The 17,862-nt window shown below is 32.0% G+C and overlaps 1 protein-coding gene across 2 annotated transcripts in view; it reads left to right on the top strand.

The window, feature by feature from the left end:
• Positions 1–17,862, top strand: part of LOC146537526 (uncharacterized) — a 78,214-nt gene that overhangs the window by 43,281 nt on the left and 17,071 nt on the right. The window lies entirely within an intron of this gene.

The raw sequence follows: 17,862 nt of genomic DNA, 5'->3' as shown, positions 1-17,862 counted from the left end.
TCTCGTTTACCATCAGACATATTACCTCACAGTCAATATATCAAAATTTAAATATAATTTGCATTGCACGTTCAAAGTCGACCTAGAAAGCTAAGTTAGATGGCGAGATAAGCGAGTCCTAGATAACTGGGATCTTTAACTATATACAGGCTATATTTCAATGTGACGAACTGACATTATCAAACCAGCCCTTCTAATTTGCCGCGAGGCAAATACGTAAATAAAACTGCTTATACAAAATAATTGGTATTTATATCGACTGTGTTATTTTAGATATATGTAGATATTGAAGTCAGAGATCTGACTTCACATATTTAGATAGTCATAGGTTCAAATCACATTACATTAAATCTATATATTTGGCATAGTAACAGTATTCAACACTCAGAAATTGGAATATAGGAATACCATACCAATGAAATTAAAAAATATTTTTTATATATAATTACTATTTCATTAAATCTGCTTAACAGATAATCATTGGCTAATATACCTAGGTATTAAAGTAAGAAATTCTCATGTCACTCTTATAAAAACCCACGGTAAAATTACATTGATTCAATATCTAAAAAAAAGCACATAATAACAACCTTCTACGAAAATTAAGCATAAACTAATAGAGCGCGACTAACGTTCATTAAAAAAATAATTGAATGATTTTCAAAATATCCCATCGCCCTTTGTACGTAGAATATACTCGTACAGTAGAATCGATTCATAAAATCGATAATTACCACAGACAAAAGAGAAATGTAACAACACTATCCATACAAAAGTTTCTATACCTTTAGAGATGTGCCGCCTAACAAAAGATCGATGTCGACTCGCGGGTGGTTTCGATGTTATAAATAAATTATTTTTAATTGAAACGTCAGTCAGTATCGGGATGCGCGCGACTTGGTAACATTTTTTTCTTTTATTCTACTTTGAACGCTACATGTTTAATAACGTTGTTTAAACTAATTAAATAAAGGCTATACCTTTATTTAATGGTTGAGGTTATGGATTAAAATGTCAATTGGGGGAATTATATTTATATTTTTCATGCAGCCAATACATCGATTTTTTGAGGGACGACTTTAAAAAACAACCGATGGGTTATCAAATAATTTAATGAAATAATTAATTTAAATCATGACAATTAACTTTCATAATATTATTTTTTATTATGTACGTAATATATTAGTTAATTTTAACCTTCACTGTTACCCCTAGCGGTAGTTGACTCGTTTTTAAATATATTCTAAAACAATATCATAATATTGCTTCATAATCGACCAGATAGGAAAAACATCTATATATATATAACAAAAAATCTCGAATTAATACATTTCCAATGGATTTAAATGCCATCGTTTCTCTCAAAACGAGGTCACCCATCCACTTGGCAGGTCAAGTTGCTTCACCAAATTCATTAAACTTAAAAGCTTAATTCTATAAATAACAGATGATCTCATACTTCAATTTAGATAATACTGGACTAAATTTCAAATATTTATTGCTAATTTATTCAATTCGGTAATACGACCTACCTCAATGCTCCGTCCGTAACTTTCTATTCTGTAAACAGGTTATTTTAAACCTTACTAAGACAGAGTAAGGTTAAAGTCAATTTGCTCTATAACTATAATAATTAAACGTTCTTCAAATTCTTTGTTTTTTAAGTAATCAATGTTAGTTTTATTTCCGTATTATTTCTAGTGCACGCAGTGGTGAGGTGATATTGCTGATTTTATTTAAAAGTCTTTACGAAATGAATTTTCGGCTAGAGATAAAACAGTTCCATAGCCCGACCATGAGTTCCACCACTCATCACCCAATGCTTCGAAAAATTTGGCGAAAAGTGGGTAACGGAGTGTCTTCACGTTCTCGTAACCCTCTAATCTCAGAAACTACTGATAAATTATTTTTACACTGAATAGATTATTTTAGAGGTAGGATCACAAGACATTCATCACTTCGGTGAAAGTTCAGGTACAGGCTTCTATTGAACCACGCGAACGAAACCGAAAATAAAAACTAGTATTAAATAAAACCCTACAAATCATTTGAATGACCAGAACCAGATAGTAATAAATATTGTTAATAAACCAGAGCAGCAGTACGTAACTAAGCTGATTCCCACGCTTTGCGTTAAGCTCGCCGATCATTGAGATAGGGTAAATATTCAATGAGATTACAAATAGACAGGTAAATGAAGTGTCGAGATCATGGAGTCATGATTGTTGTGGGTATTATAATTAATATTTATATTCTGTACGTGAACTTGTAAGGAGAGTAAGTATAGGATTCTTCGTTTTATAAAACACTTCACGCTGTATCACGCATCTGTGTGCGTGATACAAGGTAGGCAGAGGGAACCTAGTGTTTAGACACCCCGATCCCCACTTTCTGCCGAATTCTGATGCCGTCGTGCCGCAGTGTCTGTAAACAGTTGTTTTAGATCAACCTCAGTGGGGGGAAGTGAATAATTCTTCTCAGCTGAGCTATACTGATAACCCTGAAGAAAAAATTGAAATGAAAAGCGCAGAACAGAAACGATAGTATCACTCATGCCATTATTTACATAACGCCAATTAGACCTATATACACAACAAACATAATAGTGCTTCACTGGGAATTGAATCCACGATCGTAGAAAGAATACGAAATATACTTATAAAATGATATAAAAATTACAGTGCATACATAGTATTTAAAAGCAATGTAGCCTGCACCGTTGCATCTTTCAAATATTGCAACGGATTTTAACTATTTTTTTATTAATCTGTAGTAATAGTAACATATTATTATTATTATTAATATAAATATAATTTAAAATACATATACGTCCATTCTATTCGGATAAGTCGCAAGCGTAGAACTAGCACAATATAAAACAGCAATGCCATTACAAAATAACTAAGTCCATCTCTCGTTGGTAGATAAGTTCCGTGTTATGGCGAAGGCGTCACGAGGCACCATAAAGTAAGTTAGTTACCGTCACGCCTGTTCACGCTTTCAATTACTGACTACCGATATCTTAGATGTTACCTGCCTTTGGCTGGATCTGAAATCGAATGGCACTAAGGGTTCCTGGAGAATTTTAGAAATTCGGAATCGTATTTCTTGTTTTTTTTTATAGATAATTTTATCAATTTATGTGTCAATAAATAATTGTATCGTGGAAATCCTTAGGGGACCTATCTACGGCAGTCGTTTTCCTGGCACCTATAAATTATATTCGCGATCCCCGCTAAGCCAAATCCCAGAATTTGCTTAAAAAAAATACTAAGAAACTATTATAAAAAAACGTTTATACTATTACTAGCGGCCCGCTCGCGGTTTCACCCGCGTGAACTGTGTTTATATTCGCGCGTCATGTTATTATTAATTTCCGTCTCCATGTGCAAAATTTGTGACTCCTAGCATTTAGTAACGAATGACAAAGACAAATGTCATTAGTAACGAAGTTTCATACAAACTTTAACCCCAAAAACAACCCCTTAGAAGTCGAATATTTGAAATTCCCATCTTAGCGAGCACCTACGTCCTATAAGCAACTTCTATGCAAAATTTTAGATTCCTAGCACATGTAGTTTCTGAGATTTCGTGATGAGTGAGTGACCTCTCGATTTTATATATGGACCGTTTATTTTGAAAGTGGTGTAAGTCCATTTTTGAGAAAAATGAGCTATCACGTAATTCATGCTTAATTTAATGTAATTTTTTTATATATAACTAGTCCGTGTTTAATTTCTCAAAAAAAAACCATATTTTGAACAACTTAAAATCGGTCGGTAAATGAAATTGCATAATCATCGACATACTAACCTTTAATTTTCTCGAAACAAAAGAAAATGGACTTACACCACTTTCAAAATAAACGGTCCATATATAGATACTAGCGGCCCGCTCGTGGTTTCACCCGCGTGAACTATGTTATTATTATTTTTCTGTCTCCATGACTACGTCCTAGTGACGTCTATGCAAAATTTGAGACTCCTAGCATTTGTAGTAACGAAGTTTCATACAAACTTTCGACCCCAAAAACAACCCCATAGAAATCGAATATTGCAAATTCCCGTCTTAGCGAGCACCTACGTCCTATAAGCAACTCCTATGCAAAATTTCAGATTCCTAGCAAATGTAATTTCTGAGATTTCGTGATGAGTGAGTGACCTTTCGATTTTATATATATAGATAGGTAATAATATTATTAATAACAGTTAAAATTATTACCAAAGTATAATATAATCTGTGGGTGGCCAACATTTTACGCAGCTAATAGCCTATTGTCGACATAGTTGTAGCTGTGAACTCAACTTACCTCGTGCTTTGAATAGCTTATAAATTGAACCTTAACTTTGTCACTGTAATAAAAGGTTTATTCAGGTCGCTATAGTGCCGTTAATGGGCGTTATTTAGACGCCATCATGTCGTAATTTAGATGTGTGAAGGTGATGATCGTGGGTTTGAATTCCGGCAGAAGCAATATTCAGTGCTAGGAAAAACTCTTGGTTTAGGTTTGTTTTTTATATATTTTTTCAATTTTATCGTCCATGTTCTGTAGTAGAGTTGGCGCCTATGTTCAAGGGCGGATTTCAACGCCGCGCTGTCTTACCATTTGAAATTACTGTCAAAGAAATAAATATTAAACGTTAGGCAAAGTTAGGGGGGTTTACTAATAACAATCTGCCATACTTCTAAATAACTCTGATTTCTTATAATTTTTAAGTCAACAAACGTAAAATAAAGGTAGTTCTATATAGACTTCCATACTAAAATACAAATGTAAATGCTTACATTAATGAATAAACAAAATTTTATATGTTTATCTTTCATTTCATAAACAAAAATAAAGGAAGGAATTACTGGGAAGAACCAAACGAATACGTAAATAAACCCACGAGGGTTATAAAAATACAAATAATAATATCTTAAAATGATTACGCACATCGCCTTTGTTCGACGAATGTTCCACAAGCCAAGGCAAATACAAAGTGGATCTGCAAACTGAAGGTTCAGTGTATTTTTAGCTTCACTCTGTATCACGCATATGGCAGGGTAGGCAGAGGGAACCTAGCATTAAATTAAACGAAAATTGGGAAACGGTTGCTAGCTCTCCTCTCTCTACCTCCCTTAAAACCTTAGAAAAGCCTTTAAAAAAATAAAAGGCGTTTATATACACCACATAAAGCAAGAGAAAAGTCGAAAAGTGAGTAGTTGAAAAAAAATATAATGGCTGCTGTTTTATCTATTTTTTATTGATAAACGTAATTTTTTATATTTAAAAAAAAATTGAACCCCATACTTTAATATCCTTAATATTTAGATGCATCTAAACATAGTGAACAGTTAAAATTAATGTACCTACTTAAAGAGCTCCTAACGTTCTCACGTAGAGGTGTGTTAAGGAATTTTCACACTGTGAGTATAATTAATGAAAAACATATGCTTATTCATCTAACACCTTTATCTATACTGAGTATAACTGTTGTATGTACATACTTGTGTTTCTTTAAGTTCTTATTTTTATATTATAATATAATACAATATTATATTTAATATTTTGGTGGTTTAATAAAATATAGAAATGTATAGTTCGTTTTAAATAAATTTAAGAAGTTACCAATATCTGACTTCGAGCAAATGTAAATAATACAGTTCAATAATAATAAAAAAAACGTAGAATAAAACAAAAAATAAAATATCCCATAACGAAACATCAATCAGAAAAAAGAAGGAAGAATTAAGACACTCTGTTACTCATTTTCCGCCTAATTTTGGAAATACGCTACGTCTACCAAAATAAGAAAATGAAAATAATTTAAATATAACCATAAAATTGTCATAATTAATAACAATATTAATAATAATAATAACAATGTGCTAAAAAATAACCCATAAACCTTCCATAAACTAACACACAGATATTATAAATCTGAAGCATTATCTGCAAGGTATATCTCTCCATCCACAGACATTCCTTAAGGAGTTGTGTACGCTATATCGTAAAATATGGGAGCAACAGTTCTTCTAACAATGAGAACTTCGCAATTTATTATGACGATTACAATCGATGATATTAAAGGTTCGTTTGTGTAATTCAAGTTGGCTAGTATTTGCTCTAGTGGTTGTGGTTTTTTTTTATATTATAAGATTTTTTAGCACACAGCAGGGTAGGTAGAGGGAATCTAGTGTTAAGATACTCCGTTATCAATTTTCTGCCGAATACTGAAAGCATAGCGTCTTGAGCTGCTTTTATCTTCGACACCAGAGCGAAGAAAATGAAAATATTCAATATTTTCATTTCCTGGAGTGGAAATCGAACTCACAACCTGTCGTGTCTAGTCACATTTTGTGCCCATGTTACTTAACTGTTGCTTAAAAATATAAAAGATGGATTTTTTTATTTAACATGATTGTAGCTATTATTCATGAAATCAAACATAAAACCGAAAATAAACTTGATCCAAGAGTTCTTGTAGAACTCGAAACTAATATCCTTAATATAATATTTCAAGAATATTTCTCTAAAGTTCCAGGTAATGACTAAACTGCCCATACAATTTATATATACTAACATACGAATATCTCTGGCTTTTGTAATCTAAAGTTATCTATGCAGAATCGCAGTAATATATCCACTTTACGAGGCGTGATTAATGAACATTTCACAGTTCTTAGAACAGCCATTTAAAATATTTGTTCTAATACGTTATCTCAGAATATTCCAGAAAGAAAGTTATTTCACGGCTATATGTATGTAATAAGCAACGATGACATGACTGTTTGTTCGACATATGAATTTATGCAACTTACTTTACATTCTTCATTCTCATTTCTGCGCGTTTCTCGGATTTAGCATGGTGGGAAGAGAAAACTTGCCTATTCAAAACTCTGTTCTTTCTTTTGCCTTGAAACTTACAAATAATAATGTGAGATTTGATGCTACAGTTCTCAATCATTAAAAATTAAAATATTTAACACCTTCACTATTTTTCCCACACAGCAGGATAGGTAGAGGGAACCTAGTGTTAGAACACTCCTTTCCCAATTTCCGCCTAATTTTTCGAGGTATTGCATGATTGACAGTAAAACTTAACGCAAGAACTACAGGAAATTATATAGGTTAGTGAAACCCAGTGCGTCACGAAGACCTTAAAATATTAAAAGAATATCTTATATTTTTATAATTTCCACCATAAAACACTTGCCATATCAAACAAAGCACTGCCAGCAGGTCCGGTTCCGACCCAATTCTTCGTAACAGGCTATCATAGGCCGTTTATCATATCTGACCGTTATCTACTATCGTCGTTTAGACCGTTGTTCAGTTTGCCATTCGCCCTTGCAATTTGAGGGCAACGGCCGGCTTAAATTGCATTTAATTATTTTTTGCCTTTATATTCAAAGTACATGTTATTTAATTAAAATGAACATTTAATATAAATATTTTTTTCAAATTTACTTATAGCATGACTTTTATAAATTCAGTTTGATTTTCTGTTCGTTTTATTTTCTTCTTTTTTAAGTTATAGGTCTATTTTTTTAAATAACCTAACCTTTTATTAATCTTACCTAACTTTTACATGTTTTATTAAATTTCTCACATGTCTATTAACAAAAAGTGTTACTTTAACAAGTAATAATCCGTTACCATCTTATCAAATAATTTTGAACTGAGCAACGATAGTCAATTTCAATTTAAAAATAATAAAGTATATAAATACAGTTTAATTTCAGGTCTTAGGCGTCCACAACTTTTTTTGTCATCACAAATAATAAACTTTCAATGGCAGAATATAATTGACATCCACAACAAATTACATAACAACGTCCTTTCACGATTTAAATGGCTTATTTCGAATGAAATCATGCGCAGGAGTCATTTATCGAATGACACGTAATAACACACTATGTAAATATAGAACATGAAATGTGAATTAATTAACTTGATTGTAAGTAATATGCTGTAAACATCTCAATTTGCAATCTTATCAGGCCAAGAGGGAAACCGGGGACCTAGTGTTAATGCACTCCATTCTCATCATAACACTTGAGTGGCGGATCTCAACACCGCGCCTAATCCAGAATTCGGGAGAAAATGGGGAACGGAGAGTTTCAACACTGGATTTCCTCTGCCTACCTTACTATATGCTGAAAACAACGTGTTGTGATGAGGTCAAAAATATCATGTTAAAAAACTAATCGACTCAATTCATAAACAATTAAATATATCTTTATTACGCTTTAAATTTCTCACATTGTAGTAAATAAACATCGTAAATTTTTATTCGTTTCGAGTAAAAACATACGATATGTACCATCTGACGCTAGATTGGCTGTATTTTGGTTGATTGCTTAAAAATACTTTATAGCGTTTTAAAAGCTTATTTTTTACGCTTTATTAGTTAAATTTAAAAGCAAATGTTTTTGATTTGATGTTTTAGATTTTAAATATGATATGATTTTAAGTCTGCTATATTTGGATTTTTAGTAAATTCATATAATCCCAGGTAGCTAAGAGGGGCAGTAGACTGTAGATGTGCGATGTGAGAATTGATTATTTTCATTTCCCTGCTTAGGTTACAAGACAAAAAGTGGAGAAGTGGAAAAGTTTCGTTATTCACCCCACAATATCTCGAAAATTGGGCAGAAAATGATATATTAATAATATATAGGATAGATTGCCCTAACACTCGTTTCCCTCTACCTAACCAGCTATATGAGGGATACGGGGTAAAGCCAAAAAAAAAAAGTAATTTCCTGCAAAATTTACACATGCATAATTGCATATTTAAACAACCCAAGCATCCCGAAGCGAATGCCGATAGGTACATCGATACAGTCTCAATATGAAAACATGGCTCCCAATTAAAGACCGACAACCAACTAATGACTTATCTGAACATTCGGAAATTGTATACAGTGCAATTTACTAAGAGAATAGCTATACTAAAATAGATTTTGATTCATTAGATTTATTAAGAAAAGTAACGGTGTATGTAGTTGTAAATAGTTTGTATGACTGTAGATTAGTTGTGGATAGGCTTTACTAATTTGAGATGGAATTTTTTTTTTCTGTATAGGTAGAACGGTACGGTACGTGCTTTGATGGGAACAGATTGACTTAACACTAGGTTCCCAGGTTCCCTCTGCCTAATATGAATTATTGTCAAAGGGTAAAAGGTAGGTATTGTCAAAGGGTAAATCCTAGGGTTTAGTCCTCCTCGCAAACTGCAAAGCGCTCGACATCATTTCATTTAAGATCAATGGATATGTCTGATTTTAATCTCGGTGGTTGTGGGGTTAATCCCCACTCGGAAGAAATCATAATACTTTTTTTTATTAACATAACTAAGAATAAGTTTCTAACTAACTACGAATCCAGCGATCCTAACCCAAGCATTCCATAATTATTTGGTCTAATAGACCAATGTATTAAGCGCCTAAGTTATTTTAATGAATATATAAATGGATATACCGAAAAAAAGTTAAGCAAATATAAAAAAAACCTCGTTATCTACAATCAACTCCTCGTTATCACGTAACAGCACTGTCGCTACGACGCTACCAATTAGCTAAACCACCTGCCCGGCGTGTGATTTAGGTCACTCTAATTAGTCCGGGTTCTTAGACGGTCAAGGTTCATTGTGCTTCCTTCGATTAAGATACAGATCTTTAAAGGAAAAATTAGAAAGTGCTGATTAATATGAGAATGGTGTTTTTATCATTTGTTTTTTTTTTTAGTTTTCCGTGTGTTTCCTGCTTACAGCTGGGTAGGCAGTGGAAATCTGTTAAGACATCCCGTTATCCACGCAACTTGGCGGAAGTTTTTCAAGACATTGTGTGGAGAAGTGAAAATATTACTTTACTTCCATTCCCTGAAAATGTTCCCCCAAGTTCTGGAGACATAGCATCATCATAAGGTTTATAATATAATAATTTCGAACAAGTAACTTCTAGCTCAGTAAGGAACAAATCTGTAAATATGGCGATAATTATACATCATGCTGATAGCTACCGATACTGGCCGACTTAAGGTAACTGCCTAACAAAGAAACGGTACACCTTCTAGTTGCCTTTATTTTAAGTTTTAAACAGTCTTTACAGTATAATAATCGTGTAAGATAATAATTTTCCAAGTTTTAATTTTTATTGTATAGGTATATTTAATTATTTTTTAGATTTTTTTTTACATTTCCTGTCATGATTGATTTTTTTGCTTGGGTTTGTGGCCCACGACAGGCTCTATATAAATTTAATATAATATTTTGAAAGTAAAAGCTAATACACTATTTTCGCTAAATAAAACTCTTTCTCACATATTCACACGCAGACATACTCATATATAAGCAAAACGCTCATAATATAATCATTTTATCAGATTTTTTTCTTATTTTCTCCATCTCAGAGAGAGTATTACTCTCTCTCTCTCTATTTTTACATACACACACACAGAGGCACACAAACACATTCAAACTAACACTATCTATCCATCTTATTTTATATTATGAAATCTGAGGAAGTCTATACATAAGAACAATCTCTTATCAATGCTTTAAGCGAAACAGAATTGCAGTAGTGATAATTATATATTCCACTGATAGTACAATCGATCAGATAGAACTAGATTTAGGTATACTGCCTTAGAATGGTTCTAGAAACACTTAAGATTACTATTTATTATGTTGTTATGAATATTATTATATATATCTCTTATATCTCTTTGGGGCCATATGCTTATGTATACATATATAAATAAATTAAATGCAAAAAATCATTTTTAGAAAAGCTCAAAATCAGTTGTAATTCCTTTCCCATTTATAATTTTCAAAATTATATTTTATAGACGTTAATTTTATAAAAGTTACTTAATTTATTTAACAATTCCTTTTTTATAAAATAAAAACGACATAGCAAAGAAGTAACAAAACAAAATCTAGAGAAAAATTGTGTTTTTATTAAAAAAGAGAGCCGAAAACCGTGAGATCTAAAAAAAAAGATCTAAAAAAAGCAAAAAAATAAAAGCAAGGTTTCTTAACATGGTTTATATACCATACATATTTCGCAAGGTGCAAGAATGCTTATAAACCGTATCAGATTAGCAACATGACGACGATATATCGATTATTCGCTACTATTATCATTCGTTACATTTCATATCGATACTCGTATAGCTCGCGTTATTAATGTTAGCCTATTAGGGCTGCGACGAGAATAAATGTGGGTACCAAGATTTATTTCTGTGAATTACTTTTATATTACTCGAATGTACGAGCAATTAATAATAAATGGTGTTTTATTTTTTTATGGTTTTAAATTTATGACATTTTGATAAAAATGGACACCAGTAATTTTGTATTTTTTTTTCTTTTTTCCCTTCTTCCTCCGTCCGACTAAATCAAACGACAAAAACTATTGTATTAACTTTGTTAGACATTTCCCTAGGCTCTCTCTGAAAAAAGGATATGTAAAATTGTTTGAGATTATTTTATTAATATATAATGTACGAGGAAGATTTATCGTAACTTTAAAATAATTTTATTAAATACTTCTTAAAGAAGGCAAAGTAGGATTTACCTTACTGCTAATATTATAAATGTAAATAAAGTGACTGTTAACGGTTGCGGATTCGATTCCGACTCGAAGAAATAAAATATTTAATATTTTAACTTTTTTCGCTCTGTTATAGAGGCAAAGCACTACGCTGAATTCCGGCGTTTCCGTTTAAAATTTGGCAAAAATAGAGAACTCAGTGTCTTAACACTAGGTTCCCTCTGCCTACCCTACCGGACGAAACGAGAAGCTAAACAAAAATCACCATATAAACCAAAATGTTTTTACAAAGATTACCTAACAATATAAACAATATAAACCAAAATGTTTTTACAAAGATTACCTCACACCACATACAGTAATGTCCCCATTAAATATCTAATTACGACCGAGCTTACAAAAGTGGCGATCTAGGAAGTGTATCTCAAGTGAAAACTTTCATCGGCTAGTATCGAAGCAGGAACTTATCGGTGCTCATAAACGTAATACACTAGTTAAAGTGAGACGTACACTGCGAATTATTGAATATTTTTATATTTTTTTATAAGAATTCTTTTTTATATATTTTGTTCTTTCGAATCAAATGAGAAACTGTTGGCTAAATTAATTTTTAGACCACTTTTAAAAGCAAAACTAAGAAAGTTTTTCTTTTAAAAGTTGTGTCTTAGCTAGAGAATTTAAAATATTCTGTTAAATTTGAACTTATAATTTTAATTTTAAAAAATCTATGGTTGTACTATAAACTCTTATACACTTACTACTTAAATTGCACCTTGAATTGATTAAGAAAAAAATTGAAAAATCATTACATAAACTGAAAAGTTTAACTCAAATAGAAAAATATATATTTTTTATCTTCACGCCATATCCTGCACATAACAGACAGAGAGAACCTAGTTTAAGATAGTCCCTTCCCATTAAGACAGTTCCGTCCAAATTTTCCGCCGAAATCTGGAGACATTGCGTGTTGAGTGACGGAACTTAACGCCGTAATATAACTTAAAATTTATTATAATTAATATTTTCTTCTCAATGTACGTCTCTAAAGACAATATGGTACCTAAATACTAGATACCTATCTCATAATGATCGTAAACCAGCCGCCGACACCTGCATTTAACAGTTACTGTAATCAGACGATGTATTATCTTGTTCCAGGCTGTATAACAACGTATTTTAGACGTCATGGCTTTTGTGTTTTCTTTTGTTTTTTGCTAATAATAGTATGTGAGTTTTTTTAGTAAGGGTGGATAGGATTAATAATTAATAAGTGGAAAAAAAAACATACTGTATATAAAATAGGTAAAAGTTGATATAGTTTAGTTCATTACTCAAAGTTTTATTTAACCTTTAAATGACAAACTCTCTACTCGATCTTTGTACTTTGCTCCACTATTCTAAGATGAGGGTAAGAATTGAACCTATAACCAGACCAGAAAGATACATTTTTCATTTTTTTTTTTTACTCTATTATTTCTAATATTTCTTACTAAATAAGAATAAATATAAATATATAAAAACTAGCCTTGTTAGCCAAACACTTGTTAGAAACCAACCCTTACTACCTTTAGCCACTGAGTAGCAACGGTCATCACAAGAATAACAGTACGGTGATTGAGTCATGACCTGAAGTTAAGTTTTCTCAGCCTTTCTCATTCGGAAAATAAAAATCAAAAGTAAGAAAAATCCTAAAAATCAAATCTGCGCAGCTATCCATTACTTCGGCCAGTGGGACCACAACTCGTCGGGTGTACTATACAACTGATTGGCTAGTTTATAAATCACAATTCTGATTACCGGGCAACGACAGGATAACTGAGACAACATAATATATTTTAAAGGTTATACGCTAATGTCGTTATTTAGAACCCCCGACACGCCTATAAATGATTTAGGTTTCGCAATCTAAGAGCTCTATTTAGTATGCTTGTGAGCTAATATTAGATATTTGTTGTAATAATTTGTTTTAACTTTGTCCCACATATAACATATAGAAAATCTAGTGTTAGAACACTGTTCTCTGCTTCCGAAACATTGAGTGTTTGTTGGAACATAACGCCACACTAAAAACTGAAAAAGAATTAAAAAGCTGTAATACATACCTTGTATTGTTATTCATCTCCCACATATCGGTAAACGGATCAAGTTAATGTATTTACGTACTTAGTAAATTTTCAATATGTTAATTTAAACTTAAATTTAAAAACATTTTTTTTTGGTTCATTATTATGTAAACTTCAACTATTTTAACTATTAGTAAAAAAAAATAAAACAACCGATAGAAAACATTTACTTACGACTGACTTAACTGACAGTACTTCACCTGAGCAGTATCTATCAACAATTAAGATCAATTTCAGCATCCAATCAAACTATATTCCCATAGATTTCTAAGATTTCTTACTACGATGTTAACATTGCTACAAAAACCAATATATAAAAAACTTACTTCTCTCCAAAGAAATATGGATGAAGAGATCACAGCGTCTTTCATCTAAACTAACTAGTAAAAGAACTTAGCATAGCCGTTTCATTTTGGACTTTATTCGTTTAAAATAAGGGTTATTTTTGAATTGTCTTATTCAGTTTGTTAGTTCAGTCAAGGTCGGGTAGTATTATATAGCGTGCGTAGCAAATCGGATGTGAAACGCAGATGTCAAAACAGATAGTTATTGCGTGAAGACGCTTTTAGATTACGAAGTACGAGTTTATCTTTTATCACAGGAAATAGCTGGTTCAATTTGTTGGGGTTTATAGGAATGTATTTTGTTTATAATTTCTAGGTTTTCCCGCATGTCGCGGGGTAGGCAGTGTAAACAGACTCATTTTTCTCTTTTCCGCCTAATTTTTAAGGCGATTTGTCTTGTTTTCATAACAAGTGATAAAATTAAATTATTTTCTTGATTGGAAATCGAAATCTCGACCGTCGTGTTTAGAGTCACACGCACTGCCACGTATAGTGTATTTAGATATGTTTTATTTGTAGGGCAACTTTTTTTTTCATTTTGAGGTCTTAAAGCAAATTAAAATTATGAAGGCAAGTCAGGCAATTTCTTCATTCCTAACATTTTATTAAATTCATGCAAATTTTTCGAGTTCGACAGAAGACAACGATATTTACTTTCCGTAGATACTCCTTTCCTCACGCACCGCCCAATTTCCGAGACATTACGTAGAGTAGAGTGCCAGAGACCCATGTCGTGCTGTGTCTTGTTATGAGAGCGAGGAAATAATTAATTACCCGAGTGGGAATCGAACCCATGTTAGAGAAATGAAACATGTAACACTAAAAATAAATATTTTTTGTAGACACCCGCTTTAATCTACGCAGAACCATAAAAACTTAAATCAACCGTCTCATTAACTGGCTAATTATTTTAGAAGTAAACAAAAAACGATCTGCTACTTGTGGCTTGAACTGACGGGTCAAGGTTAATACTCCCATAAGCCGAGAAGCCTTGTGAAATATTATTAAAATTGTTTCTTTTATATATAACTAGCGGACGCGCGCAGCTTCGCTTGCTTATTTAGGGGTGAATTCTAATAAACTATGAAACATGTGTTCAATGAAATATTTTTAAGAGTCTAAATTTCAAATTTTATAATAATCGGTGGCGTTTTAAAGATCTTTCCATACAAACTTTCAACCCCTTATTTGCACCCTTAGGGGGAGAATTCTAGAAAACGATGAAATACGTATTCAATTAAATACTTTTAAAAATCTAAATTTCAAATTTTATAAAAATCGGTGCGGATTTAATTTTTTTCCATACAAACTTTGAACCCCTATTTCACCCCTTTAGGGTTAAAATTTTTCAAAATCCCTTCTTAGTGGATGTCCAGATTACGAAAGTAAACATCTGTCCAAATTTCACGTTTCTACGCACAGCGGTTACGGCTGTGCGCGCGTCTTACCTCAGTCAGTGAGGACAAGTCCTTTTATATATATAGATAACCACATTTTTAATGTTGATATTGGCAGAAGGAACCTGAGAGGCTAGTGTTGAGACATTGCCCATTTTCCACCGAATTGCGGAAACAGGCCCGATTTTACCAACGGTAAAAATCGGGATTTTTTAAATAAAGAAAGTGTCTTAATGGGAACGGAGGATCTTAACACTTGGTTGCCTGGCTCCCACTACCTACCATGCTATATCCGGGATACAATGTGTAGCTGGTAGATTAATATTTAAAATTAACTTTAAAAAATTTTGGACGACGACTAGTTATAAATACATTTTTTATTTGCTAACCTTGAACCTTTTCAAGATAAACCATATGACGACTACCATTACTAGTTTATCCAGTTATACTTACTTTTCTAGTTATATACACATTAAATTAAATAAATTATTCTGTTACAAGAAGCCAGTTTAAATTACGTATTTATATTAATACATTAGCAATAATATGCTTAAATTATTATTAATTATGTATGATGGTTTTCCATTTAAGCCCCATTAAGCTATACGTTTACATTGCTTTTATTTTACAAACAAGCAATTTTTTTTATATTAGGGAAAAGGAGAAGTGTATTTATTCTCATTTCTAACATCTCCATAGCCATAAAATGATATTTCGTCAGCTATAAACTATAATTCTGTAGATCTGGGTCTGGATCTGATTCTGGTCTAGATCTTAAGAAGGTGGTTGCCATCAGATGCGAGTTGCCTGTGAAAGAGGGAGAAGGGGTCTAAACCGTCATTGTTACACTAAATAAGCGATATCAAATGAACGTTTGAAAAACAACTTTTTATTTAACAATATTGTTTATGAAGTACGGTTAGCAAAAAAGTACTGTCAAATTCCATCAACTTTTGATAAGGTGTTATGTTACCTCTCAATATACTCGTATGTATATTTTTTTAAAGGATCCTTAATAAAGGCATGTCAAAGCAATTATTTTGGATGAATTCATATGAATGAATGTAGCGATTTAGATTGTTATCGGTGGTATGTAATACCACCACCATATACCATGTTCAATCAGGCGTCACTGCTTAGTTATATTTGTAATGGTAACAAAAATATAGAAATAAATATGGTGGTGTTTTTATATTTTAAAATATTATTTTTATAAAAAACAATTATATTATGTAAATATTAAATATTTAAAGCCGATTAAGTTAAACGATTGAGAAAAATATTTGTTCTGAGCAAAACAATACGTCATGTTAGAATAATAATTTATTTAAAAGTACATTTTATATACGTAGGTATATGTTAATTGATTACTTACTATGTACTTAGCTAACTTTTAATGAAAATGCATGGGAGCATAAATGTTGCTCTATTGTTAAATAGTGGTCTCTCTCTCTCTCTCTCTCTCAACTCAATTCGTGGAGGAATAACAGTTCCGCCACTCAACTCACAATGTCTCTAATTCAGGCAGACAGCGGAGTATGAGGTGTTCTAATTTGACTCTAGATTTTCCCTGCCTATCCTGAACCTGTCGCTTAGAAATATAAACCAACACCTTGACATTTATAAAATTTTCACACAATTAAAAGTTTAAAAATAAATTTAATTCTATATAATTTATAGAAAATATAATTCTAAATAATTGATAAAATCAATACAAACTACAATCAATACGTAATGAGATTGCTTGTTCCGACCATTAGAGTTAACAATATGTCTGTTAGATTTCAATGTCGCCTTTTAACCTTTTAAAGGTTTTGTTTGAAACATTCCATATAAGGACATACGCTACCCATATATTAAAATAGATACGGGTATATCATGAGGATATTTAATAGTACAAATTATAGGTCAGTTTAGGGGTTCTGATTGTAAATGCGACAGGTTGTAGGATCGATTCTCAGTCGAAGAAATTAAATGTTTAATATTTTCATTTGTTTGCTCTTGTGTTGAGGCAAAGAGGTTTTTAATTCCGTCACTCAACAAGTAATGCCTCCAGAATGCGGCGGAAAGTGGGAAGCGGAGAGTGTTAACACTAGGCACCCTCTGCTTAGCCTACTACATGCAGGATACGAAGTGTAAAAAATTATTGGGGCGATAGCCAAATTGTTCAATGACTTCCTCCTCAGTTTAATTTACAGTCGGTAATATCGATTTCAAAGCAAATGGCCCAAATCCTATCAATATCGTTGTAATACATATGAAGCTTAATCTGAATAGTTAAATATTATTATAAGATTAAAATCATAGAGTATAACAATATTAGTTTAATTATGCTGTCAATTATAATTGGTATGTTCATATCGTTGATTGAGTTGTCTCGACACGCTGCTAACTACAATTTAATTTAGTAACATAATTTAAGTTTTATGAAAGGAGCGGAAGTTAACGGTAGTT

The sequence above is a fragment of the Heliconius melpomene genome, chromosome 7 (assembly GCF_056956725.1).
Source record: "Heliconius melpomene rosina isolate 202511_hmr_F chromosome 7, ASM5695672v1, whole genome shotgun sequence".
Taxonomy (NCBI): domain Eukaryota; kingdom Metazoa; phylum Arthropoda; class Insecta; order Lepidoptera; family Nymphalidae; genus Heliconius; species Heliconius melpomene.
The sequence above is the reverse complement of the archived record's forward strand: the minus strand, read 5'-3'. Positions and strand labels throughout refer to the sequence as shown.